The 27,538-nt window shown below is 43.1% G+C and overlaps 1 long non-coding RNA gene across 1 annotated transcript in view; it reads right to left on the minus strand.

Moving 5' to 3' along the window:
* LOC123924928 overlaps positions 1–21,221 on the minus strand; it is a 116,785-nt gene extending 95,564 nt beyond the window's left edge. Inside the window, exon 1 of the long non-coding RNA XR_006814870.1 lies at positions 21,170–21,221. This is a non-coding gene — a long non-coding RNA (uncharacterized LOC123924928). The remainder of the gene's footprint in view (positions 1–21,169) is intronic.
* Positions 21,222–27,538: the final 6,317 nt, after the last annotated feature.

Raw genomic sequence — 27,538 nt, forward strand, 5'->3', positions numbered from 1 at the left:
CTTTTCCCCTACTCATACCACAGATGCCATAACATCCACCACTTCCTCAGTGAGGGCTTCTCAACTCCCAGACAAGGTCAGACGCCCTGTTGTATCTGCTGGCCTGTCTTCCTCCTTTAACAGCACTTACTGGACCTGAAATTTGCCGCAGATCAATGTCTGACTGTCCCATAAGAACACATGCCCATCAGGGCAAGAATCATAGCCAGTTCTGATCAAGATTGTATTCTAGTCCCCAGCACAACACTGGCACATCACTGCTTTAAAAAATATTTGTTCAATAAAGAAATGAAGCCATCTGCCCAAAGTCACGTAGCCTATTAGAGGCCAACTAGACCTCTAATCCAGAACTAGACCCCACATTTCCTAACTCACTGTCTTGTGTGTGTATACATGAAATACACCATATGTTAAAGACATGTAAAATACATATGCATGATTTAAAGAAAAAAGACAGAATGCTCACATCTGCTCAGGTTCAACACTAAAATATCATTGTTTCCTTAGAAGCTTCTTGTATGCTCTCTCCAATAACATTGCCTTACTGCTCCCAGATGTAACTGCTCCCAGAGGTTATCCAAAATGTTATTAACTGTGTTCCTACTCTTGTTATAAGGATGGATCTCTGAGTAATATACCACTTAACAGAGCATGTCTATATTCATCTGTGCATGCTTTTTGTTATTGTTTAACACTATGTTTTTGAGATTCCTTCATATTAATGTGTGTACTTGGAGGTGATCTTCACTGCTGGACAGTTATCCGATTTTGTGAATATGCCACAAGTTCTCTCATGTTTGACTGTTGGTAGACTTTTAGGGTGTTTCCAATTTGTGACCATTATGAACAATCCCAGCATTGTCATGAATACTCTTACACTTATCTCTTGGTATGTGTGTTTGTAGGGAAGTAGGAACACAGTTGCTAGGGCCTGTGTTAGGCACATGATCCCCTGTGTTGGTGCACCAGCCATCAGTTTTGTGACACTTCAGATCTTCTCAGTCATCTCCAGGAAACGTGACTACACGTTCTGCCCTGCCTGTCCCTGCAGCAATCAACTTGGTGAGTTTTGCTTGGCTGCCACCAGGAGAGACAACCTGATGCAGTTTCTGCCTCCACTGCTAGCTCCTAGCTTCCTCCCCTGCTTTGGACTCCGATGAAGCACCATGCTGCTGGCCATGGCTTTTCCAGCTGCTGGATATGCCAGATGTAACCTTAAAGTATAAGGGAGTCAGCTCCCAGGGGGGCAAGCTTGGATCCACAGGGAACTGGAAGAGAGAGAGAGAACCAGCAGGCAAGTTCACTCTGCCTACCCACTGCAAAACAACCCAGCAGATCACTCTGTATGCCTCTCTTCAAAAATGAAGCTCAGGGGCGCCTGGGTGGCTCATACAATTAAGTGTCCAACTCCTGATCTGGGCTCAGGTCATGATTTCAGGGTCCCGGGATCAAGTCCCGCATCAGGCTCCGCACTCAGCACAGAGTCTACTTGAGGATTTCTCTCCTCCTCTCTTTCTCTGCCCCTCCCCCAGCTTGCACTCCACGTGTGCATGCTCTCTCAAATAAATAAATAAATCCTTTTAAAATGCTCAGATATGTACAGAACACATGTCATTAGGGGTCTGATCACTACTGGGAGTAATAGATCACCAATTCCCATCCAATTCAAGGCAACCTCACTCTTCAGGAATTCCCATGGCTAGAGGGATGAACACTTTCATTTTTTCCATCTTGGGAAGGCTGTCAATTTGAATTTCTGCGCCCTTTGCACTGTTCTCTACTCTTTTGAGACTTAGAGCCTTTGTGCTTGGTTGCAAATTAATACACTACTTAATACCACCTTCATTTCCCCACCTTTCACCATCTATGTTGTTTTTTTCAGTGGATTTTGTTAAGAAGAATGAGAACTATCCAGATCACAGAATGTGGCTATTAAAATATGAGAATGCACATCAGATAAAGATGGACCCAACACCACATATTTATTACAAAAAGAAAACCTCAGTCAGCCACAGGATTGCATTTGTTTGGGATTGAAATTGTCATCTTCTTTTAAGGCCACCTGCCAAAGCGGACTGCTTTCTGTGGCTCTGCATCTGGGCATGATTCATTTCAAGTTATCAGTATAATCAATGTTCTAAAAATAAGTTAGAAATAATAACAGTCTAAAAACTAAGACCCAGTAGTGTTGATGTTAATGTCAAACCGAGTCAAATAGAATTCATCCAAGAACAATATTGAACTCTACTTGGATCTGATCAAAGCAAACTAGAAAAACAAAATAATCTTTGACTTACATGCATTCAAAGATCACATCTTTCTTTGTCTTTCTAGGGATCAGAAGATCAGTCATGCATGATAAATCATTTTGACGCGATTTTTTTGTAAGTTTCCAAAAACAAACCAAAGATTGCTATATATCCTAAGATTACCAAGGTTTCTCAACATTGGCACTACTGACATTTTGGACACCATTCTTGTTTGGGGGCCATTCTGTGCATTGGGGGGGCATTTAGCAGCACCCACTAGATGCTAGAAGCATCCTATCACACACCTCATGACAATCAAAAACCTCCCCAGATCCTGCCAAATGTCCCCTGGAAGCAAAATCACCCCTTTCCCCCACTGGAAACACAGCTTAAACTAACTCAACAGTTTAGTAAAATTAGTGCAAATACTTTGTAGATTAAAGCAGATGCTTTGTAACCATCTTCCTGTAAATTTAACTTTTAATCTGCCTTATCGGCCTAAGATGTAGGGCCTGATTACAAGGTATTTTCTCCATAATTCCAAAGAGCTATAGAAGAAAATCTATTACCTACTGCCTGTTACAATTCTGTGTCCAAAAATTAGTTCTCAGAGACACCAGTTTTGCAAAGCCAACCAATCAATGAATAACAAACAACTAAATAAAATTTTTAAAAGTCACTCTATATTCATTTCCTCTTTATCATTATTCACTGAAGAACAGGAAACTGATATTTCCCACCTATAGTCAGTAAAGACAGGCTCCCAATTATATGTGGGTGGGACCATCCCACCACTTGGGAGAATCGCAGTGATCACCTCTGAAAGATGCCTTCAGAATAATGCTGGCCAAGCCTACATGAGAATCTCCTCAACCACAGTGCCGCCATTATTATGAAAGACTCCATTATCCTCTACTTTCACTCTAAGTCTACTCTCTGGAGTCATGGCAGGATCTGTTGAGGTCCTTCTTTAGAGAAGTTAATGTTCCATTCACGCTAAATTAAAATACGTTTCAAATTCTTAACAACCGCATGACATAAGCCCACATAGGACTTTTCAAACCCGTTTTGCCAAGGTTTGGTTACAGGTGATTTTGTGAGCCAGTGTTATGGTATTAAGCCCCTAATATTTTTCATAGTATTGAAATTAGAGAACGTTTCCATTAGAGAACTTTTCCAAGTTGGAATTCATCTCCTTTACCACAAACTGCAGCAGCCTGTTCCAAATCTGCAAAAATGGGCTCTGACTTCAAAGTTTGGCAATCATTTCATAATTGAGAAGAACGATGCTTCATTGTAACTGCTTGTTACTTGTCAAAAAAAAAAAAAAAAGACTGAAGAAGCATGTGACACACTTCCTAGACTCCAGAGAAGCATCCCTCACCTTCCAAATGGCTAGGGCCTTGAGCACAATAAGTGGATTTAATTTCCTAATGAAGTCTGTTGTTCAAACATTCAACAATTTCACCCTCAAGCACCCAGAGACCCCATCAGAAAGTAATCCCAGCTAGTTTTTCTCCATCTTGCCAGAAGATGGGTTTTTCTAGGTAAATTCTTTATCTTAGCCTTGGGAGTTTGAATCTATGGTTCGAGAATGTAAGGTGGAGGGGCGCCTGGGTGGCTCAGTGGGTTAAAGCCTCTGTCTTAGGCTCAGGTCATGATCCCGGGGTCCTGGGATCAAGTCCCACATCTGGCTCTCTGCTCAGCAAGGAACCTGCTTCCTCCTCTCTCTTGTGATCTCTGTCTCTCTACTTGTGATCTCTGTCTGTCAAATTAAAAAAAAAAAATCATAAAATAAGTAAATAAACTTAAAAAAAAAAAAAAAAGAACGTAAGGTGGTCTGTGGGGAGTGGTGGGGAGATAACAAAGGCACATCTTATCAGTTCCCTGGCTGAGAATGTCATTGGCAGAATCTGGCATCAAGCACTTGGCATTCAGGAAACAGTGTCAGCCTTCTTGAGAGGCGGCGTTATCTCTTACTTGCAGACAGGCCTTATTGCTGTAAATTGCTGACAAGGGAAATATGTCTGATTTTATGCATAACACATTGTTAGAAATAACGGCATTTTAATATCATCTACACCAGCCTCACACTAGTTAGTAACAGATTAATTAAAATCATTAATAAAAATGTAGTAGTCCATATAAAATTGCTGCCTTGGACTACAAATGTCATTGACCCTGGGATGCTCTGTCCACCTCCAGGAGGCAATAAATTCTGTGTGATTCTGCAGGTGCAAAGTGTCAGGCTTCGGATTCTGAGCTGCCATGACAGGTCATGCTTTGGGGGCACTATGTTCATGACCTTCCACAGAGCTGGCTCATTTCATCCTCTGTGTGTCAACCCGTGTTGGTGACTTTTTTTTAAAACCACGTCTTCTAGTACTTTCCACTCTTTTCTGAAAGCACAGGTGACACGTCACCACACACTGTCAGTGGACGACGTGGGTAAAAGTGAGACATCCTACCTAGAGATACAACGAGACAAAGAATCCCTTTGAGAATTGCACTTTTAAAACTAACACAGACAGGGTCAGAACATAAAAACCCAAAGTTAGGCAGGGTTGTTCTCAGCTTTATATGGCAGCCTTCCCGACCTGGAGAACTTGACTGTACCCAAACAAAGACATTAATTATTAGAGTAAATACAGAACCCCAAAAGGGGTATTGGTCGGCAATGGAAGCATGAAAAGAACGAAAACTGGAAGACAGAGTTTATCTGTATGTGAGGAGGGCTACATCACAGACACCTGCTATCCCGGTCAGAGGCAACAAAACGTCTGAGTAACAATAACTGACATTACGCGGCGCTAAGCAAGTGACCACTAATTACTGCTCAGAACACTTTTTATGTGTTAACTCTGTTTTCTCAACAGTTCTAGAAGGTAGGTTCTGTCATTAACAATGTCAATTCTGCAGAGGATAAACTCAGGCATGGATGAATTAGAGGAAGGCATACAGCAGGGTGACAAATTTGGGATGCCACGGCTCCTACCCACCACACCACCCAGCCTCTTGTCCCCTTTCTCCTGCTTACATGCTCACAAAGCGGTCTTCCAAGTACGGAAGCAGGTTCCATTCCCCACTTCAGTCAGCAGCAGTCAGATAGGAGGGGTGTGGGGCGGCTTCAAGTCTAGTCCTCTAGGTGACTGTCAGATGGCAATTGGTCCTCTTAGCTCTCTGGCATCTTCCTCAGTCCTGTGCTTGGCTAATCTGAGCCCACAGCTGAAACACATCACCTTCTTAGTGCTGACCAATCATGTTTCTGACATCTACAATGCTTGAATTTGTCCCAATGCTCAACCCCAACACTTGGGTACCTTTTAAATCAGAAATGCTTGGGGAGCTTTTAAAAAAATTCCAATTATATCAGAATCTCTGATTGAGGGACTTAAGCATTGGGTTTTTTTTTTAAAGCTCCCCATGTGGTTCAACAGGCAGCCAGAATGAGAACAACACTGCCTAAGATTACTTTGCCACGGGCCCTACTGGGGGCTAACCAGGTGTATCCATCAGGGTTCTCCACAGAAACACAACCAATAGGAGATTTTAGATAGAAAGATGATTGATAGATAGACAGATCTATCTACCTATTGAGAGAAAAACTGATTTATTATAAGGAATTGGCTCACATGGTCATGAAGCCTGACAAGTCCCAAGTCTGCCAGGTGAGTCTACACACTGGAGAGCTAATGGCATCATTTCCAGTCTGAGTCTAAAGATGAGAGAAGATCAATGTCCAGGCTCAAAGACAAGCCAAGAGAGCAAACTCCCCCTTACTCAACGTTTTTGTCTACTCAGGCTTTCCATGGATTGGAGGAGGACCACCACAATGGGGAGACCCACCTGCTCTACCCTGCCCACCCATTCACATGTTAATCTCTTTGAGAACTACCCTCATAGAACAGCCAGAATGAAGTTTAACCAAGCATTTGGACAGCCTGTGACCGGGGTAATATGACATATAAAGTTAACCATCACACCAGCCTTGCTCAGGGTGTTCATCTGAAATGTCTGTACTACACCCATTAGGTGTCTGCACATTAAACGCTAACATTTCCACTGCTAGGGTATCGACTCTCAACATAAACGGGCTCCACACGTTCCAATTATACATCCCCATTAAATTTTTTTTTTAATTCTGTATGTCCCTATACACATTTTTTATTAATCTATATATTACATTGGGTAAAGATACACATATATTCTGATATATACACATAGATGTGTATATACATGCACGTTTATATATGTTTATGAATGTGTGTGTGTGTGTACACACATTCTGATCAGTCTGCCCACCCCAAAAGGAGTACTCCCACCACTTTAGTGGTATAGGCATGACATTTGTCTCTCTGGTGACAGGATTCTGTACTGTTCATTCTCTATTTTTAAAGAGATATGGTATCTCCTCAACGAGGCTAACTGTTGAGCACTTAAACTTCTTTACGGGGCCAGCGGCAACACAGCGCCTGGTGGGAATGGTAATGGCAAGTAACCAGCAGGGCATGCTGGTCTGGATGGAAATTCTCACGCAGCATTATAAATGAGTGGCTGACACCATTACTTAGCTTTGCCGTATTCTCGAAGCACGTTTCATACCTGGAACAGAGCCTTCTAGCAGTCACCTCCCTTGGACACACTAGACGCGTTTTGGAGCACTCTGTACCCCCAGGGTCTAGCCAAAGGGGTGTCAACTACAGAGATACACGGGCCATGACACCAATCAGTCTTGGCTGCAGGGCCTCCCCTGGGCCTTGTGCGGGGCTGTAGCCATCTGGTCACAGGCCACGTTCTGTTTTTCTTAAAGAGCCTCCCCCACACGGTATCTCTCCAAGCCTCACCACACCAGCGACCACTCCCGCCAACACCCCTCCGGGTACCCCACCACCCTCCCACCCCCGGCCTGTGGGTGGGACATCAAGCCCCCTGGGGCCCAGGAAATCACCTGTTGTGAGTGCTGGAAACTTCAGGAGCAAATATCCCTGCAGACTGTGTACAAAGAAGCCGCCCGCCCCTGCCCAGAACATCTGCCTTCCGCCATTAGCCATGCGGTAGGTTTTTCCTGCGCCGAGCCCAAATGTTGGGCTTTGTTTATTGTAAGACTTCCTGTTACCCTCAGACTTGAGGGTATTTAATCCCAACATTGACATTGTTGTATTTAATCCTCACAACAGCCTGTGTGCCTCACGTGGCTATGATGCGGAGCTCCATAAACTGCGAACTGCGCATGTCACGTAGCTGGGAGGGGCGGACGCGGCTCACACCAGGGGGCGTGGCCCAGGACGCGACTCGCGCCAGGGGGCGTGGCCCTGGACGCCAAAGTGGGTAAGGATTTGATGGGGCTAAGAGCGCACAGGTGCCAGCTCTCCGTTTAATACTCAGAGCTGCGCCTCATCATCTGACTGCAAGTGGGCATAATTATTTTACTGACTTGGTATCGTACTGTGAAAGCTATCTGAAATAATGCACATGAAACACTTAGCAGAGTGCTTGGCTTACGAATGTTAGTAGCTATCATTACAATAACCCTGTGGTCATCGTGATTGTTTCCTCCTCCGGTTTGAGGTAACTTCATATATTTACATATTTCACTGCGCTAACATCTTCATTCCGAATGAGAACTAACTCTCTACGTGTAAGATTTTTCTTCTCAAAAACAAAAACCACATCCCATTCCCCTCTACCCCGCACCAACCAGTACAAAATCTCCCTGATCTGACCTTCTATCAACAGAGGTCAAGGTATTTTGAATACTCATTCTCCTGGTATTATGGAATGAGAAGAATATTTACCTCTTACACAGTTGTCCTCATGAACTGTGCTGCTGTTGTAACCCTCTCTCTTTTTCCTTGTCGGACTCACCATGAAAACTAGTCCTACCCGCCTGTACAGGGAGAGAATAAAGTAACAGCACAAAGACAGCTGGTTACTGGGAGGCTGGATCTCACTAACTTTGCAGGTGATGCTCCACGGAGGAGAAGCTTCTTATGACCTCGACATTCACAGTAAATTTCCAAGGAGAAAAGGTGAGCAGGAGGGAAGTGTTTTAAGCTCACAATTTGCTTGCTTACTTTAGACAGAGTCCACTAAAGTGTGACCTTTGTTATTTTCACTCTACTGCATGCTTATCAGACCCTAAGTCTAAGTCAGTGACTCTATTTTGCAAACACAGGATTTCTTGTCTTGAATCAGCTCCACTTACATCTTAAAGTGAGGACGTGACTGTATTAAAAAGAAAGGACAGTGGAGATTCTCCTCTAGCCTGTACTCAAAGGCAGTTGACATTATGATGCGCTCAAACCAACCCCCTCCTCACTGACCACCAGGGATACCTCTGCCCCAAGTGCATAGGCCCCAACTGCCCTCTGTGAACTCCTTCCCTGTCTGGGATTCTGCCCAGAATATTGGCAGATGCCTTTGTTTTTCTGCTACCCAGACTCAACTTTGAGTAACCCTTATCCTCAGTGTCATGCTCCTGAGGCTAGCAGGCCATTAAGCAAACAAGAGCACAGCTAACCTCACCCTCTTTTCTTGCCAGACAGATTTCAGAATTTGTGGGAAAGGCATTCAGTTTCAATACATAACATTATCACAATCCTCTTACACAGAGCAACACCCCATTCTCAAGAGACACTCTCTTTCAGAGCCTCAGGCCCCTTTCAACAATCACTTATCTACAGTTATTTATGAGTGATAAATGTGTTTAGTTGTTGAGGCAATGGTGGGAAACAAGGGAGACACGGTCCTGCTCCTTGGGCACTTATGGCCTGGTGGAGAGTACTTTCTTGTGCAAGGAAACAGGCCCTTACAGTACATGAAATCTTGATTATGAAATATTTAAGGGTCTGGGAGAAGCCACTGACTCAGACTGGGGGAGTTGGGCGAGACCTGGCTGACAAAGAGTGAGTAGGAGTTTTCCAGGGAAAGGAGGTAGAAGGAATGGAACAGGGGAGAACATTCCAGAAAAGTCAAAGTTCCTGAAACATAAGTGTGCACCCTGAGTCTGAGGAATTGAAAGATTACCAGGAGAAGAGGGAAGTGTAGAAAAAGGGGTGTGGTGAAGGAGGAACCTGAGGGATAAGTGGGACAGGCCAGGGCTCGCTGGTCTTGGAGGCTACATTAAGGAGTTTGAGTTTTCTCCTAAGGGCAATAGGGGACCATCAAAGGATTTTAAAGAGATGTGCCAATCCGATTTGGATTTCATAAACTTCACTCTTGGCTACAGATCACAGAACTACTGAGCAGGGACGACAAGGATCAGTTGGAGGTTGCTGCAGTAACCCAGAAGAGCTCCGATGTGGGTCTAGACAAGGTGGTGGGCATGGGGACACTGGGTGGTGGATGCACCTGAGGGACATTGGTGATAAGGTAACTGGATATGGAGGAGAGTGACAATTGCTTTAGAAAACCCAAATGGGGGGGGCACCTGGGTGGCTCAGTGGGTTAAGCCGCTGCCTTCCGCTCAGGTCATGATCTCAGGGTCCTGGGATTGAGCCCCGCATCAGGCTCTCTGCTCAACAGGGAGCCTGCTTCCTCCTCTCTCTCTGCCTGCCTCTCTGCCTAGTTATGATTTCTTTGTCAAATAAATAAAATATTAAAAAAAGGAAAATATATTCTCTTACACAGGTCCAGACTTCCTCTGAAGCACATGGAAGAACCAGGTAATACTGGCTGCTTCCGGGGAATTGGGTGATGTGGAAGTGTTAGGGGGGTGGAAGACAGGAGGCAACTTTTCAGTAGATGCTATTTTCTTTTTTTTATTTTATTTTTTTTTAGTAGATGCTATTTTCTATGCTCTGATTTCACAGCACATAAATAAGGTACATATTTTTAAAAATTAAAAACAATTTTTTAAAATTAACACACTTAGGGGCGCCTGGGTGGCTCAGTGGGTTAAAGCCTCTGCCTTCAGCTCAGGTCATGATCCCAGGGTCCTGGGATCGAGCCCCACATTGGGCTCTCTGCTCAGCGGGAAGCCTGTTTCCTCCTCTCTCTCTCTCTGCCTGCTTGTGATCTCTGTCAAATAAATAAATAAAATCTTAAAAAAAAAAAATTAACACACTTGTATTTTTAAAAATAGAGTTTTTGATGCTTTCCTACAAACTGTCATCGTTCCCATGATGAAAACCCATGTTTGAAATAATCAGTTTTTTAAACTAGATTTTTAGTAAACTGGCGGATATATCTTTTTGTTCAACTGGCAAATTAAGCTTTCAGAAACACTAATCTTTAATATGAAACTACTTGAGTAAAAATATCAATGAAGGATGTTGTTTTCCATCATCTCTCTAATTCATATTCATTTAGCTACTTGGGATAAATCTTTCTCTCCCTCTCATAAGCAGTTTTCATAAATTGGATCCCAGTGAATATTTCAGAAGCCCCTTTCCCAAAGAAATAACCAAGCAAGGACACTGGAAAACACTGTCCCTTCCAGTCCATTCCCGCAGCCCCTGTCCTGCCCTGGTGTCTTCCGTTCAGCCGCTGTGGACTTCTGCTTTGTCTTTCCTTTCCTAAACCCATCTCTTCATAACTAGAACAATGTGGCTGCAATTAAATTTTGCAGGTATAACACTCATCAAATCTTGATAATAATGTCTCCTATTGCCTTTGATAGAGGCCATAGGACTCCTATACTTCTGATTAGAGTTTCAGTAAATAATAATAATAATAATAATAATAAATTAAAAATACAGTTTTTACAAGGAACTGTATCATTGGTCAACATTCTTGGGAACTTCTTTCATTTTTCTCATGTTTAATAGGGAAAGAATCTTAAGTCATTTTCTAAAGGACTTTACCCTTCTTTTCTTAAAAAAAAAAAAAAAAGCAGTTTCTCACTGCTAGTGGCATTCAAATTTTTCTTATCCTCAATACCTTAGTGCATGGCTTACAGTGTGGCTTTAAAGACCAGCCAATTTGAAATTAAAATTTTTACATCTGTTATTTATTATGGGGGGGGGAACTATTTATACTTTAGATCATTAAAATACCAAACTTTTCCAAATCCAGGGCTTTTAGCTCCTAATTGGTGAACATTTAATTGCATAACCAAATTCTTACTGGCCAAATCATGTCTTTTAGTGGGGAAAGGGGAAAAAGTGCCTAATTCAGTGGTTGACAGCTCAAGTTGGCTGAATGCAAACATTGCAGGAACAATGATTTGTTTGGGCAGATTCCCAGAGCTGCTAGTGATTAATATATTTAACTTTAGAAGCACTTACACTTTTCTCCAGAGAATATCTTCCCACAATCAGAGGAACTGTTGATTTTCTCCTTATTCCAGTCATCTTCCATCCCATTAAAACTGTGGTTATCGTATAAGTAGTGTGCTTCCTAGCCTTCAAGTCACGTATGTATTTAAGAGTTAGTTGAGGGAAAAATGTTCTTTCTTTCTTTTTTTTTTTTTTTTTCCCGCCTGATGGTTGATCTATTAGTTCATTTAAAATAGAAATTAAGGGCGCCTGGGTGGCTCAGTGGTTTAAGCCGCTGCCTTCGGCTCAGGTCATGATCTCAGGGTCCTGGGATCGAGTCCCGCATCGGGCTCTCTGCGCGGCAGGGAGCCTGCTTCCCTCTCACTCTCTCTGCCTGCCTCTCTGCCTACTTGTGATCTCTCTCTGTCAAATAAATAAATAAAATCTTTAAAAAAAAAATAGAAATTAAGGGGCTCCTGGTGGCTCAGTGGGTTAAGCCTCGGCCTTTGGCTCAGGTCATGATCTCAGGGTCCTAGAATCAAGCCTCGCATGGGACTCTCTGCTTAGCAGGGAGTCTGCTTCCCCCTCTCTCTCTACCTGCCTCTCTGCCTACTTGTGATCTCTGTCAAATAAATAAATAAAAACTTTTAATAAATAAATAAATAAATAAAATAAAACAGAAATTAAAATACCAAAATTTAAAATTTTGCAAAGTTTCATGTTATGCTTTATATTTTACACTATTTGTAAATGTGTCAACATTGACACTCTTACATATTCTACACTAAATGATAATTATGCTTCGCTTTGTATTGTTGCAATTGACTAGTCGCACAGGGACATCTTATGTTCCCAATCAAAAGAAATGATAGGCATTTGGGTTGAGGACACATCCTGAGATATTCTACTTGAGATGTGCATAATAACAACAAAACAGCCTCAAAGGACTGTGACATTTAATGGCACTATGGCTGCTGAGTGGTCTGATGGCTTCTGGAGGCTGGGATCTCACAGCCAAGACATAGAAGCCAGGAGCATCTGAAGACAATTCTATTTTTACAAAACCAGGAAATGAAAGAATGAATTAAGAAAAGCTAATAACTTTTCACCTCTAAAACTTTTCCTGGAAAGACTTTCCCAACCTTGTGCGTGAAAACAGGTTGGTAACATTAATCATTGACCATTACAGTCCCATAAGGTCCATGGAAAATTTATGGATGGAAGGCAAAAGGATTGATCCTTGACAAGCATTTGGGATTCTTAGAAAAGGCACTTTTTTCCATTTCAGGCTGCCTTTTAGAAAGAGCAGAATTCCAGACAGCAAAGAGCCTTCGAAATTATCTAATCAAGTCCCTCCTCTTGCAAATAACAAAATGTCACCTCTGGAAATTTGGCTTGCTAAACATTTCTTAATGGGTATTAGACACAAGACTTAAACGCACATCTCCCAACCCTCTTCTAATGCTCTTAGCTCTTACATCTTGGCCATCCAAATAAAATTCTTGTTGTACTAATCTTCATGCCACAAACACTTTGTGCAATAAAAATACATCTCACGTGTTTGGAATTTGGCATATATTTCCTTAGCAATAGATACACAATGAATGTGTCCCTGAGCCAACCCCAAACACTGAATGCACTCACCTGAAGAAGTGGCGTGCTTAACAAACAAACAACACCACCTGCGAATCTAACTCCACACTGAATTTATTGTTCTACCTTGAAACACGAAGAACAATGGCATCAACACTCCCTGCTGGGGACCCTTCGAGCTCCAAATCCTGGCTGATCATCAGGAAGGGAGGGTGAGGAGTGTGGAGCCTGGAGCTTCTGGAGGATAACCCCAGGGGGGGCACTTCTGTACCCTGAGCTGGCTTCCCAGTTGCCACGTTTGTTTTCTTCCCAGTCTTGGGATAATGGCCACTTGCTGCTGCCCTATATTCTGTCACCATCTAGGATTCTGGACCAATGTTTTTCTCCTCTCTGCCTTCTTCTGCCCTCAACATAGTCTCATAGCTATATGTCATTGCCAACATATCTTTCTGTCCTTAAAAATGTGTGTAAACTCTTGGGGCGCCTGGGTGGCTCAGTGGATTAAGCCGCTGCCTTCGGCTCAGGTCATGATCTCAGGGTCCTGGGATCGAGCCCCGCATCGGGCTCTCTGCTCCGCGGGGAGCCTGCTTCCTCCTCTCTCTCTGCCTGCCTCTCTGCCTACTTGTGATCTCTCTCTCTGTCAAATAAATAAATAAAATCTTTAAAAAAAAAATGTGTGTAAACTCTGGCAGTCTTTTCATGGCTTGCCAAGAATTTACAACTACTATCCGTGGGGGAAAAGATTGAAATGGTTCTCTCTTCTGCTCCTTCAACCTAGCCCCTTCTTTTTTATTTCCTTCAAATGGTGATCCACTTCCTCCAGGATTATAAAGCTTAAAATCCTATGGCTAGATTCACCCTGGTGTAAACACATTCAAAGATACGATTTCTTGAGCATCCTTACCGGATTGAAGCAATACTCTGAAAAGCCGGAAAGGGCCTGGGCTTAGCGGGGGTTGGGGTGATGAGAACTTGAAGAAGATAAGCATGGGCAAAGCCACAGAGGGAGGAAGATGTAGTTCTCTGGCCCCCAAGCCCCACCTGGAGCAGTCATTCCTAGGGCTTCCATACGTCCAGGAGCGCACGCAACAAACTTTCAATGTTTTCATGCCTGTTTACCCGGAACTCTAATATCAGCTCCTTGAGGAGAAAACTCATGACGTATCTTCTTATGCCCTGTCAGCGCCGGATCAGATAGTCAGTGATGGATAAATATTTGTTGACTGCCTGGGAACTTTCCAGACACTTCAAGCTCATGATTTTCTTCAGTAACACAGGGGAATGAAAGGTATTTCACTATACCCAAATCTGAGGAAGTCTAAACAGCCATGGACGGTAGTTTTTCCTCACTCTTTACACATATGTCTTTGGGTCTTTTCTCCTAATGTGAGGGGAGTGCCTCTGAGGCAAGTTTTTAATGAAAAGGTGCTAAAGAAACGGCCGTGGAAGAGGCCAACCCACCTCCTGACCCTGTGTCAGCCAATTCGCACAACTGACCGCTTAGACCAATGTCTGGCTCGTATCACAAGGAGAAATACATAGTTTTGCCCTTCAGGGACTTACACAAACTTTCAAAGCTGACTTTTCAAATTCCAGGCCCTGGCATCGATCCCGTTGCTCATTAAGTATGCATCGCTCTGAGAAATAGGCACTCTTTTTTTGGCTGGGTAACAATAGCTATTCCACACAAGAACCTGTTTCTGAAACCACCCATCATGGAATGGAAAGCTACTGGATCACAGCCAAAGGGCACATTTCAAAAGCTTCTGGTATTTCTTTCTTTTTTTTTTTTTTTAAAGATTTTATTTATTTATTTGACAGAGAGAGATCACAAGTAGGCAGAGAGGCAGGCAGAGAGAGTGAGAGGGAAGCAGGCTCCCTGCCGAGCAGAGAGCCCGATGTGGGACTCGATCCCAGGACCCTGAGATCATGACCTGAGCCGAAGGCAGCGGCCTAAACCACTGAGCCACGCAGGCGCCCCAGCTTCTGGTATTTCTTAAAAATGCTCCAAGTATATTGGATGCATATTCGTCAGTAGGGAAATTTCAGAATATAGTCTGGGGCCCCACACTTGATGTAAATAGGATGGGCCCCAAAGGGGAACAAGTCAGGGAGGTGCCAGGAAGACATAAATAACAACTCTACAATTCCAGATGGTGAGGGGTAGCTTTCATGGGACTAATAGAAACAGATTGCTAAAACAATGGACAGAGTTTCAGTTCAGCTTACAAAAAAGGGTTGAGCAGTGTCTTATTAAAACTGCTTTAGCAAATCACAAGATATTGGGGCACCTGGGTCGCTCATTTGTTAAGCGTCTGCCTTCTGCTCAGGTTATGGTCCCAGGGTCCTGGAATCGAGCCCCGCATCGGGCTCCCTGTTCAGTGGGAAACCTGCTTCTCCCTCTCCCACTCCCTCTACTTATATTCCCTCTCTGTCTCTCTGTCAAATAAATAAATAAAATATTTAAATAAAATAAAGCGTTTAAAAAAAATCACAAGATATTGCATGAAGAAAAGTGGACAGGTATGTTTCACCTTTTCTGAAGGCAGAACATGAAGTAATGAAGGGAGCCAAAGAAATAAAAGTACTATGAGACTCTGATGATTGGTTATTTACAGAAACTTTTATTGCAGAAGACTCTGGAATCTTCTTTGGCCGTCTTTATTCCTACCTGATTCCTACCTTTACAAAGCAGTGTCTGTGCTTTGAGCAAGGCACTGGCCACAAGACTTCCAGGCTTCCCTCTTGTCTCTGTTATTCTATGACCACAGCATTTTAATAATTTGAGTCTTGGCAACACACTCCAATTGTAACCTTGTTAACAGCTCAGTGCCTCAGAGAAAACTCAAATTCTTCTGGCTACTATTCAGTCTGAAGTACTACGCTGAACATCTTGTTAGAAATAAGCTGGAAAATGCCATTCTGATAGGTCTCCCTAGCTTACCTCCATGGCTGTGACATATGACAGCTTCACTGTCCTCTCAGTATTTTGAGTTCATCTTTCCTAGATTCATCACACTACACAGGGAGTGCATAAGACACAAATGGTATGCACTCCACAGCTCCAAAAAGGCAGAGAGATAGATTAGACCTGGCTGGCAATGGGATCAATCATCCGTTTCGTCTGCCCTTGTCAAAACTTGACAAGGCTTGAAGTTGGCCCTCCAGAGGTGAGAGTGAAAATAAAGTATGAAGCAAGCTAAATATAGAAGAATTCAGCTCTGAATTTTTTTTCTTTATACATCCAGTGGAATATACTGATAGGAAAAAATTGCCTCTACTTGCTCCAACATTTATTTGTGCCAGGAGAGAATACGAACAGGAATAAAACAGTTGAAATAGGCCATGTCTTCGGAATCATAGATCAGGTTCACTTTTCTTATTCTTTATTATGGACTGAATTGAGTGCCTCTAAATTCGTATGTTGATGTTCTAACCCTCCAGCACCTCAGAATGTGACTGTATGTGGAGATAGGGCCTTGAAAGAGCCAATTAATGTAAAATGAGGTCAAATGAGTGGGCTCTAGTCCAACAAGACAGGTATCATAAGAAGAGATTAGGACAAACAGACAGACACACAGAGGAAGACCAGGTGAGGATACAGCAAAAGACAGCCCCATACAAGCTAAGGAGGGGGTATCAGAAGAAAACAACCCTGCTGACACCTGGACCTCAGACGTGAAACCCCCAGAACTGTGAAACAGTAAATGTCTGTTTTTTTCAATCAGTCACTCTGTGGTACTTTGTTGTAGCAATCTTAGCAAACTAATACACCTCGGTCTCCTCACTACCACTTGTGAACACTGGTTCCTTCTTTTATCAACTTCATTTCACTGTTCCCCCCCTCCCTGCTCACTTTTTTTTTTTTCTCCACTGAGCATGTCTTCCTTGCTTCTGCCCTGCCTGTCTGTACTTGTCTTTTATTTTTTGTTGTTATTTCTTTAAAAAGATTTATCTGTTTATTTGAAAGAGAGAGAGAGAACAAGCAGGGTGAGGGGCGGAAGAAGAGGGAGAAGCAGACTCCCCACTGAGCAGGGAGCCTGATGTGGGGCTCGATTGTAGGATCTGGGGATCATGACCTGATCTCAAGGCAGAGGCTTAACTGACTGAGCCACCCAGGCTCCCCTGTACTTGTCTTTTAAAAGAAGGTTTCTCCCCTTTTGCCCAAACATGTGGAACCTTGGAAGGTGAGACAGAGAGAAAGCATCTTGCACCTAGCACCCCCAGGTCTGGCTTTGATTCTCAAAGCTCACAGGTGCATCTGGTTCGTATGGGTATAGTGCACAAAATCATTTAACAGCATTATCAGAGGTGACTCTCCCTCTTTGGCAGACTCTCACCATGTCACTCAACTTCTCCGAGGTTCTACGTTTTCATTTATTAAAAAAATAGTGATGGGAACTAAGCCTGGTGGTTGTGAGGTTCAATTATCAATTAAGATAAAGCATTGGAAAATATTTTATATAATAATCGCTGGGGCTCAGTTTTTCTATTTGTAAAATAGGTACTACCTATCAGTTTGTAGAGTAGTATCATAAAAAAAATCAAAAAAAGATTAGAATTTCTGTGACTCTCAATATTATGCACTTTAAAGGATTATTTCTACTCTATATTTCATTGCCCTAATAAAGTTTACTTTGGTTTCTCTTGCCACTTAATATTTATGAAGAATGTTGTATTTGATATTAAAAGATGGGTTCTAAAGACAGAAAAGACCTGGGGCACCTGGGTGGCTCAGTGGATTAAGCCACTGCCTTCGGCTCAGGTCATGATCTCAGGGTCCTGGGATCAAGCCCCGCATCGGGCTCTCTGCTCCGCGGGGAGCCTGCTTCCTCCTCTCTCTCTGCCTGCCTCTCTGCCTACTTGTGATCTCTCTCTCTGTCAAATAAATAAATAAAAAAAAAAATCTTTAAAGACAGAAAAGACCTGCTTCTTGCCTTCATGGACCCTGTAATCTATTTAGAAAACTATTTTTTTACAGTAAAAAACACTTATAAGATCAGTTCACAGTGGTTTTCAGGGCTCTGAACAGGTCAAATCAGGTTCATACCCGAACTTTCTAGGACAACTTCCCAGATAGCAATTTCCAGCTATCGTGTACTAAGGTCACTGCCAGCAGAAGCTAACAAATCTGATTAAAAAGATTTAAAACTAAGGGGCGCCTGGGTGGCTCAGTGGTTTAAGCCGCTGCCTTCGGCTCAGGTCATGATCTCAGGGTCCTGGGATCGAGTCCCGCATCGGGCTCTCTGCTCGGCAGGGAGCCTGCTTCCCTCTCACTCTCTCTGCCTGCCTCTCTGCCTACTTGTGATCTCTCTCTGTCAAATAAATAAATAAAATCTAAAAAAAAAAAAAAAGATTTAAAACTAAGAAAAGTAGGGACACCTGGGTGGCTCAGTTGGTGAAGTCACTACCTTCGGCTCAGGTCATGATCCCAGCGAGTCCCACATCAGGCTTCTTGCTCAATGGGGAGACTGCTTCTCCCTCTACCTGTTCTGCCTGCTTGACTGCTGCTCCCCCTGCTTGGGCTCTCTCTCTGTCTGACAAATAAATAAATAAAACCTTTAACCAAAAAGTATAAAATTAAGAAAGGTAACAAAAACCTCAGTGCTAAGTAGTGTATTTTGCTTTAACAAATCTAATTCTATAATCATTCGTAAAATAGAACGCTTTAATATACAAATATCTCTAATATTCTTAAAATTCGATCTGAATAATCAAATTCTTGGTTTTTCATTAGCTCCTCAGGAACCCCTGAAAAAAGATAGTTGACAATAATTGACAACAGCAACGTTCCAGTAGGAAGAACATACACTCTTCAAAAGTGCGATTGATATTTGACTTCAGAAATATCTGACTTGGAAAACATCTCAACCAAAAAGAAAACCACATAATTATTTTGAGAAATTTACACTCACTACTAAGAATGATCAAAATGTGGTCATTTGGTAGGGACACAAGGATAAAGGATTTAATGCAGCATGTCATAGCAATTACATTTGGATTTAGATCCTGACTTACCACTTACTAACTGTAAGAACTGTAAATTACTGTAGACAAATTACTGTGCTTTTCTAGGCTCAGCTTCCTCATAGTTTAAACTGGTCCATGAATAATGCCTACGTTGGAAGGGTAAAGGTGACAGCACAAATGAAGGACGATGCCCAGCTGTGATCAGTGAATCTTCCTGGTCAGCAGTAGGGGATATCCTGGGCGCAGTTTCTTTTTTTTTTTTTTTTTAAGATTTTATTTATTTATTTGACAGATAGAGATCACAAGTAGGGTGAGAGGCAGGCAGAGAGAGAGCTGGGCGCAGTTTCTAAAGAATGTATCACAGTGGATTATAATTGCTTCCTAGCCTTTTCCTCTCTCTAAACTGTACATTTTTCTAATTCAACTTTGTATGCCCCTCTCACCACTTAATCCCAAGTCTGGCTCTGAACACAGCATGTAGCAAAGCCTAATAAATATTTGATAAAGGGACGCCTGGGTGGCTCAGTGGGTTAAGCCGCTGCCTTCGGCTCAGATCATGATCTCAGGATCCTGGGATGGAGTCCCACATCGGGCTCTCTGCTCAGCGGAGAGCCTGCTTCCCTTCCTCTCTCTCTGCCTGCCTCTCTTGTGATTTCTCTCTGTCAAATAAATAAATAAAATCTTAAAAAATAAATAAATAAATAAATAAATATTTGATAAAATAAATACATGAATAAATTACACATAGACGGTTTTAAATTGGAAGCAGAGAGGTGCGCCTGGGTGGCTTAGTTGCTTAAATGACCCATTCCTGATTTCGGTTCAGGTCAGGATCTCAGGGTCGTGAGATGGAGCCCATGTGGGACTCTGCCCTGAGCATGAAGCCTGCTTAAGATTCTTTCCCTCCCACTCCCTCTATCCCTCTGCGCCTCCACCCAGGGTGTGCGTGCTCGCTCGCTCTCTCTCTCTCTCTCAAAAATAATAAATAAACAAACAAACAAAATAAATAAATTGGAGGCAGAGAAAGAAAGAAACCAGTGTGTGGAACACAGCTTAAGAACTGTTAACAGATCAGTTAATAAACACAACTAAATCTGAGAAACTAAAAACACCAAAAGATAGCTATAATAGGATAAATGGGAAGGGATATATGGGAATAGGATAAATACTACTGTGGCTGCCAATCACTACTCTAGAAAAGATAATTCAAATTCTTCTCCAATATTTTTTTTCTGCAGTGCACAGCTTAAACAAATAATCTTTGAGATAACAGGCCAAAATTATCTGGCATTTACATGTAGGAAAATACCCAGTGGAAAAAAATAACATTCTCTCCCTCCCTTTGTGAAATTTGTGTCTTTGTAAAACATTTTAAGATGCAATTATCTGAATGTTTTACACTGTGCCTACTACCTACTGTATGTGCTTTTATTTTGCAAAGATTTTGGTTAATATGTTGGAAGGTTGAAGGCCAATTCATTTGCATGGATCCAAACCAGGTTCTGTATTTTCTTTTAATGATAATTAAGGAATATCCCTCAGCAGATGCTCTATGGAAAACGAGGAAACAGAATACTTTTTATTGTTATTACTTTTGGAAAGAAGTACATTCTAACTTTTTCATGCCTTCCATCAGACCATAATCCAGTATTTCCAAAGCAAAGTATGAGGGCATTAAGCAAATGGCAGCCCGATTCTCCCACCAAAGGACAAGTGTCGGCCAATACACTTGAGTTAACGATCTGGTGAGACAAGAACTGGCTTATCTTGGGGAAAAGCTCCCAAAGATTTTGCGTCCCCCTCTCCCGCGCCCCTCCGTCGCCAGGCAACTCAGGCACGCTCGACTCGGCCCCGCCCCCGCTGCCATGGCAACGCGGCCGCGCTGGCTCGTAGGCTTTGTGCTCCTGCAGCCGCGGGGGGGTGGGAGGGACAGCTCTGCGAGCTCGCCCCCAGCACCTGCTGGGTCGCGGCAACTTTTCAAACCTACACTCTCCAACAGCTCTGCCGGATCTCTTACGTAGAACCGCTAATCCCCGCCTTCTCTCACGCTTGTTTCCGAAAAAATGTTCCACGGGCAGAGGATGCCGGCCACCTGCTGCTTGGTGGTCCTTCCTCCAAACGTGAGGGCGAGGTGACAACCGGCAACGATAACCCACTTACCTTCCTCAGCATTCCTCCACGCCGGCAGGGGGGATCCCCGGATGGATCCGACCATCCCGCGCCGAGCTCAAAGTGTGAAGGAAGTGTCGGAGAAGCAGCCGGCAAACTTTGTCCCGGGCGAGCGCCGCCCCCGGGGCCCCTGAGCGCTCCTCATTTGCACCACAAAGGGCGGGAACACAGGGCCCCGAGGTCGGGAGACAGTTAATCCGGCCGGGGGTGGCCTTTCCGGCCGGAGTTCAGATGGGCTCTGAGGGGCTGCTGAGATGCCACAGCTCGCTGGCGAGGACCAAGTCCACCAGCTCCTCCTCGGGAGCGAGTTGGGCTTCCCAGGCCCCCGACTGCGCTATTGTGTGCTGGTCCCCGAAGACCGGGGCGAAAGGTGGGCGCGGCCGGCGGGAGCCCGTTTCGGGCTGCCCAGGTTGAATTTCCTCGCAGGGCTTTTCTCCCGCGCTTCCTCCCCGCCCCCCGCTGTTGCATATTCATGAGAGGGCGGGGTCGCTCGCCATCTCATTTGAATCCTCACGGTTGAGGAAGCTGAGGGAAGAAGTGTAAAGATTTGATTTGGAAGGAAAGACTGCGAGAAGAGGGTGGGGAAATAAGTGCCAACACAAATACATGAGCAAACATAGGATTCCTATTTCACCAGTCGCACGCGCGTGTATACACACACACACACACACACACACACACACACTTCTCAAAATCTGAACTGAGCAAAGGAAATTTCAAGGAGGTCCTCACTAAATTTCTTGGTCCTAATTATAGTATTAGACTAACTGAGGAAGTTTCCCTTTTTTTGCCAAGGGTTTTTTAAATCGATGATTTGAACTGTGTGTTCCTCCTACCAAAGAGAGCCGTTGAAAATGTGTATATACAGACCTCACTAGTTGCATCTGTTCTATTGAACTGCATCATAATTGATTGGCACAGCCTTCACCATTCCCCAAAACCCAGATTTTCGGATTTAGGTTGCTAATGGGACCCCATTTTCAGAAAGCAAAAAGAGGGTAAGAAAAATGAGAGGCCTAAGGAAGTTCACTTAGGTGGCAGGGACAATCTGAGAAGCAGAAAAGCCTGGCACTGAGCCCTTAATGCCCAGATAGACAAAGCAGCCCACCAGAACGGTTTCTCTTTCCTCCCCAAAATTCCCATCACAAGAATGATCACTAAAGCACATCCTGGAATTCAGATCCACTCTGCCACTTAAGGTACAGATGGTTACCTGAGTAAGGTGATCTGAATGGATGCAAAGGTTCTTCTGCCTAACTCTCTACCCTCAAACCACCTGTCATGGTGCTCTCATGACAAGATTTACCCCTCTGTGTTAAAGTGCCACAGTGTTAAAATCCCTTGTTAGCTCAAAGAGGTGACCTGTACTCACTACCCCTCAGCAATTGTAGGTTAGACTTACAGACTTCAGAAATCCGTTCATTCCACAAATCCTCACTGGCATCTATCTACAGAGGGTTGGTGGGTGCTGGGGAGACCATTGACAAGGGAACAGTCCAGGTCCCTGCCCTGGGAGCCAAGCGTTGAGTGCAGAACAGACTACAAACAAAAGTCAGGCAGTTATTGCTATAAAAAAAAAAAAGCTATTTAGAAAGGTAGATGCTAGAAGTCCAGTGAGTATGGAAATTCCATGAAATCCCTGACGGAACCAACTAAGACTAAGTCCAGTTTTTCTGACAGGGTTTTAGGTCCATTTAGGTACGTGGGCATACGGGCATCTTTCTGAGTTTGTTTCCTCATCAAACAAAGAGTAGTCTCTGTTTTCAGCAGTTTTTAGGGTGGGTGAAGGAAGTTGTTGTACTGAGTTAGCGAACACAAAGGTTCAGAAGGTCTGACAGTGTTGCCGATGGTCAGCAAGCACATACTGATGTCAGCCTGGGCTCTAAATGCATCAGCTGGGCAGGACACTTCATCTCTGACTCTGGTCTCCGCAGTTGCAAACATGGGTACTAATACCACCTCAGGGGGTGCTGAGAATATTAAATGAGATAGTGTACAAAAATCGCAGGGCTGGCTATTATAATAATTCCTCGCTGCAGCCACTAACCTTCAGGAGGATAGCCCTGTGGCATATCCTCTGAAAGCTGTGGTTGCCTGATCAAAGGACTAATGTCGCTTTCTAATTCTTGCTACTCATTTGTAATTAATTCTTTCCCTACAAAGGGAAGTAGGATGTGAGTGTGGGAAGGCTAACGGTTACCAAGACACCCTGCTAGCCCTCTATCCACATTATCTCTTTATCATGGCTACCACCAACCATTGTACAGAGTCAAAAGAGGATGCACGAGGTCAATTTCCTTGCCAACAGCTCACAGCACAAAGCCCTGCTAGAGCCTACAGCCCAGGTCTCCTTCACAGCATGTGCTACTCTAGGCAGCAACAAACCACTGTGAAGCAAAAGGCAAAGACTCTCCTCGTTTGCCATTTCTCTAGTAATAGAATTGCCCGACTGTTGGTGGGAAGGCAAACTGATGCGGTGGCTCCAGAGAACAGTATGGAGGGTCCTCAAAAAGTTAAAAATAGAACTACCCTATGACCCAGCAATTGGACTGCTAGGTATTTACCCAAAGAATACAAAAATATTAATTCAAAGAGATACATGCTCTGATGTTTTACAGCAGCGTTAAGTACAAGAGCGGAACTGTGAAAACAGCCCAAGTGTCTATTAACTGAGGTATGGATAAAGAAGATGTGATGTAGGGGTGCCTGGGTGGCTCAGTTGGTTAAGTGTCTGCCTTCGGCTCAGGTCATGATCCAGGGACCTGGGATCGAGCCCAAGTTGGGCTTCCTGCTTGGCAGGAAGCCTGCTTCTCCCTTTCCCACTCCCCCTGCTTGTGTTCCCTCTCTTGCTGCGTCTCTCTGTCAAATAAATAAATAAAATCTTTAAAAAAAAAAAACAGAGTAACAATAATACTTGATTATTTTCTTACACAAAAATGAGAGGGAGGTACATCTTCTAGTTCCTGGGAGCCAGCTGGATGTATGTCCAGGGTCACAGCATGTGATTTAGTGAGAAGAGCGGCATCCAAGTTGCCTTCCACCCCACCCCTCAAAGGTGCCAGGGAGAAACACGCTGCCGGAGGCATGCATGGGCCACCCTTTGGGCAGTAGTGGGTAGAGCAGAGGAGACCCTACCTTTGAGAACCACAGCAAACTGCTTCCCAGAGGGCCCTGCTCAGACCTTCTGTGGGGTGTCCCTTCCCCACAAAACAACTCCACTCATCATCTAGTTCCCAAACGTAGGACATGAAAGGAAGACACCCAGATGTCTTTACACCAGACATTGTCATAGCCCAATGCCTGGAAATAGGTCTTCTGATTAAGGAGGAGAAACCAGGGAAATATTCCAAAGTCCTGAAGGCAGTTTTTAGAGCAATTCCTCCATATGGAATAGTGCTTTAAAATGTATAAAAATAGGTGGGCATTGGATGCATCAGGGAAATAAAAAAAAATGACATTAGAGGTCAATGAAAAGAAAAGAGTTTGGAGGATAAAGTTGCCCAGAGTAAGAGTTCTGTTTAAATTAACGTGTGCAGATCTAAGAATAAACCTCTTGATTGTTCCAGTTAGACTGAGAAAGAACTTAATTTGCTTCCTTCTTTTCTAGATTTCATGTTGCATCTGTGGTTCACTTCACTAAGCATTCATCCTTAGTTTTATGGGAAAGATGTTATTTAAAGCATTATTTTCTGGTATATATGTTGAAATCCATTTTTACTTTAAACTTTTGGGAACACTAATGTTAGTTGTCCCATGTTCTGAATAAGTCTGTTTATTGTTTTATGAAAATCATGCTTTGGCCCGAAAGAAACTTAGGTGGCACATATAAATACATCCAATCCAATAGAACAAGAAAGAGAATTAAAAACAGCAGATGAGGAAAATATAACTCAGAGGAAATGAGAACATAAAAGAAAGATGAACAGGCATTCGTATATTTAAATCTGTGTAAAGTCATACATTTATATCTGTTTTCATCAAGACCCTTTTAGAACTAACTCTGAAAGCAATGTAAGCAAACCATGCAAAAATGGATCTTTAGCCCTTTTAAAATAAGCAAAAAGATGATGTAGTTCATGAAAACTATTTTATTTTTTTAATTATTTATGTATTTATTTGAGAGAGAAAGAGAGCACAGGGCCAGAGGGAGAGGAAGAAGCAGATTTCCCTCTGAGCAGGGAGTCCAACTCAGGGCTTGCTCCCAGGACCGCGAGATCATAACCTGAGCATAAAGCAGATGCTTAACCCACTGAGCCAGACAGGTGCGACATCTAGAAGTTTCCAGGATGCAAACAACTGTAATTACTTTTATGTAATTGTAATTATTTTTTTACATTGTACATATTTGTTTTGTGCACTTTTAGAACGTTGACTGTTTTGTTTCTTGATGATAGGAGAAGAATGTAATACATCTGTGTGAGTATGTGTAAGTGTGTCCCTGGTTTTCGTTAGCACTGTATTCACTTCTGAGAGTAAATAAAATCGCTTTAGAGACCCAGGGATAGACAAGTATGTCCATTGCCCCTGGTTCTAGTCTAATCCGATGCCCTACATCCTGTGAGCAGTAAGTACTTGTTAACCAATTTGCTGACTCGCCCTTCTTGTTTATTCCTGTGAATGACTTTGGCTGGTGTTTTCTAGGTGTTTATTCCCCCATCTCTGTTGTAGGCCTACTTTGAGAGCTCACTGAGAAACATACCTGATGCTGGCCATAAATTCGTCCGTGAAAGCATTTAGACAGTGCTTCTAGATTGGAGACTGGCTTTCACACCAAGGATTAGGAAGAGCCTGAAGTGGAGGAAATGGAGGAGGTATTGGGAGAGGCCAGGCATGATCAATGGCAGCCTTATGGCCTAGCAGCATGAGTCAGCATGCCTGGGTCTCCAGGAAAGATAAGGGGCAATTCAGCCACACCTGCAGGTGCCAACTAGATCTCAAGTAAGTAGCTCACAAATGATGGCCCGACCCTAATGATACCTCCTACCAGCATCTACTAAATACAGCAAAATATTTGTTCACTTGTCTGGAGACCTTGAATCTTGTTATGGGCACATTACTTTGTTAGATATTGTCATCTGCAAGATTTAGCTCAGTTACCACTCTTGGTCTTTTCTCGGCTTCTGGGATAATGGATGGTTAATTAATTTGGATGAGAATTTCTTCTGCATCTGAAATACACAGAAATGCATTGTGTCCCCTTCCTGGATTCCCAAGTTCATGCACAAATACTGTTAGGCTAATTATGGGGATAGTTCTTTATTCAAAGCCACATACCAAACCAAATACATGCTTTAGAATCTCTCCAATTTCCAAATGTAATGTTATTCCCACAAATTCCTCTAGTGCATTAATGGGACTTGAATTAAATGAAAGAAAATCAAGGGAGGGGTGGTAATAAAGACTCATGCATGTCTACTGTTCTCAGTTCTTCTAGGCATCAAACAAGCATTGCACCTTGGGATCCTAATTAAAGTCACTTTTCATCATTTTCATCATGTACCCCTGAGAAATAGGCTCATAAACCAAACTGACAAGATCTGACAGTGTTATTAAGCACTGATGTCAAACTTGATCAGATTCCCCTTATGATATGCTGTTACTTACAAATACCTCCCGGCCCTCAGCCTACCAGGTAGATACGGAAGGAGGAGAAATGAGATGATTCAAGAAGGTTCCTTTGTAAATTTACGCCTTAGTTAGATTTCCCCCAAAAGCATTCATTGTGACCAGCCCTACACATGGCTCTCTTGGTTATTGAAGAAATCATAACAAATTGTTCTTCCTTGCTTTGACTTTTGTTCATTCATTCACTTGGCAATTGTTTTTTGTGTAACTTGGTATGAAGCAATATGCCAGGCACATGGGAATTTTTTTCAAAACCATTGTCCATAAGGACATGAAAATACAATGAGAATATATATGTATATATAAATCTACTATCTGTAAGTTAAATTGTTTAAATGCGACTTTAAAGAACAATTTGTGGGGCACTTGGGTGGCTCAGTTGGTTAAGCATCAGACTCTTGATTTCGGCTCAGGTTGTGATGCCTGGGTTATGAGATGCAGACCCCCCTTTGGGCTCTTCGCTCAACAGGGAGTCTTCTTCTCTCCCTCTCCCTCTGCCCCTTTCCTCCCCGCTGCTTGTGCACACGCGCTCGCTCGCTCTCCTCCCTCTAAAATAAAAAAATCTTTAAAAAAATAAAAGACCAACTTGAAGAATTCTGTGAAAAATTCTTTTATAAAGCAAGGAATCCCATTATAATACACATAACAATCTTAATTTGTAAATTGGAATTTCAGTATAAAGACACACATTTGTAAGGTTGAGAGGTTACTGAGGAATGGCAGATTTCTTTGTGA

This window comes from Meles meles, chromosome 14, assembly GCF_922984935.1.
Source record: "Meles meles chromosome 14, mMelMel3.1 paternal haplotype, whole genome shotgun sequence".
NCBI lineage: Eukaryota > Metazoa > Chordata > Mammalia > Carnivora > Mustelidae > Meles > Meles meles.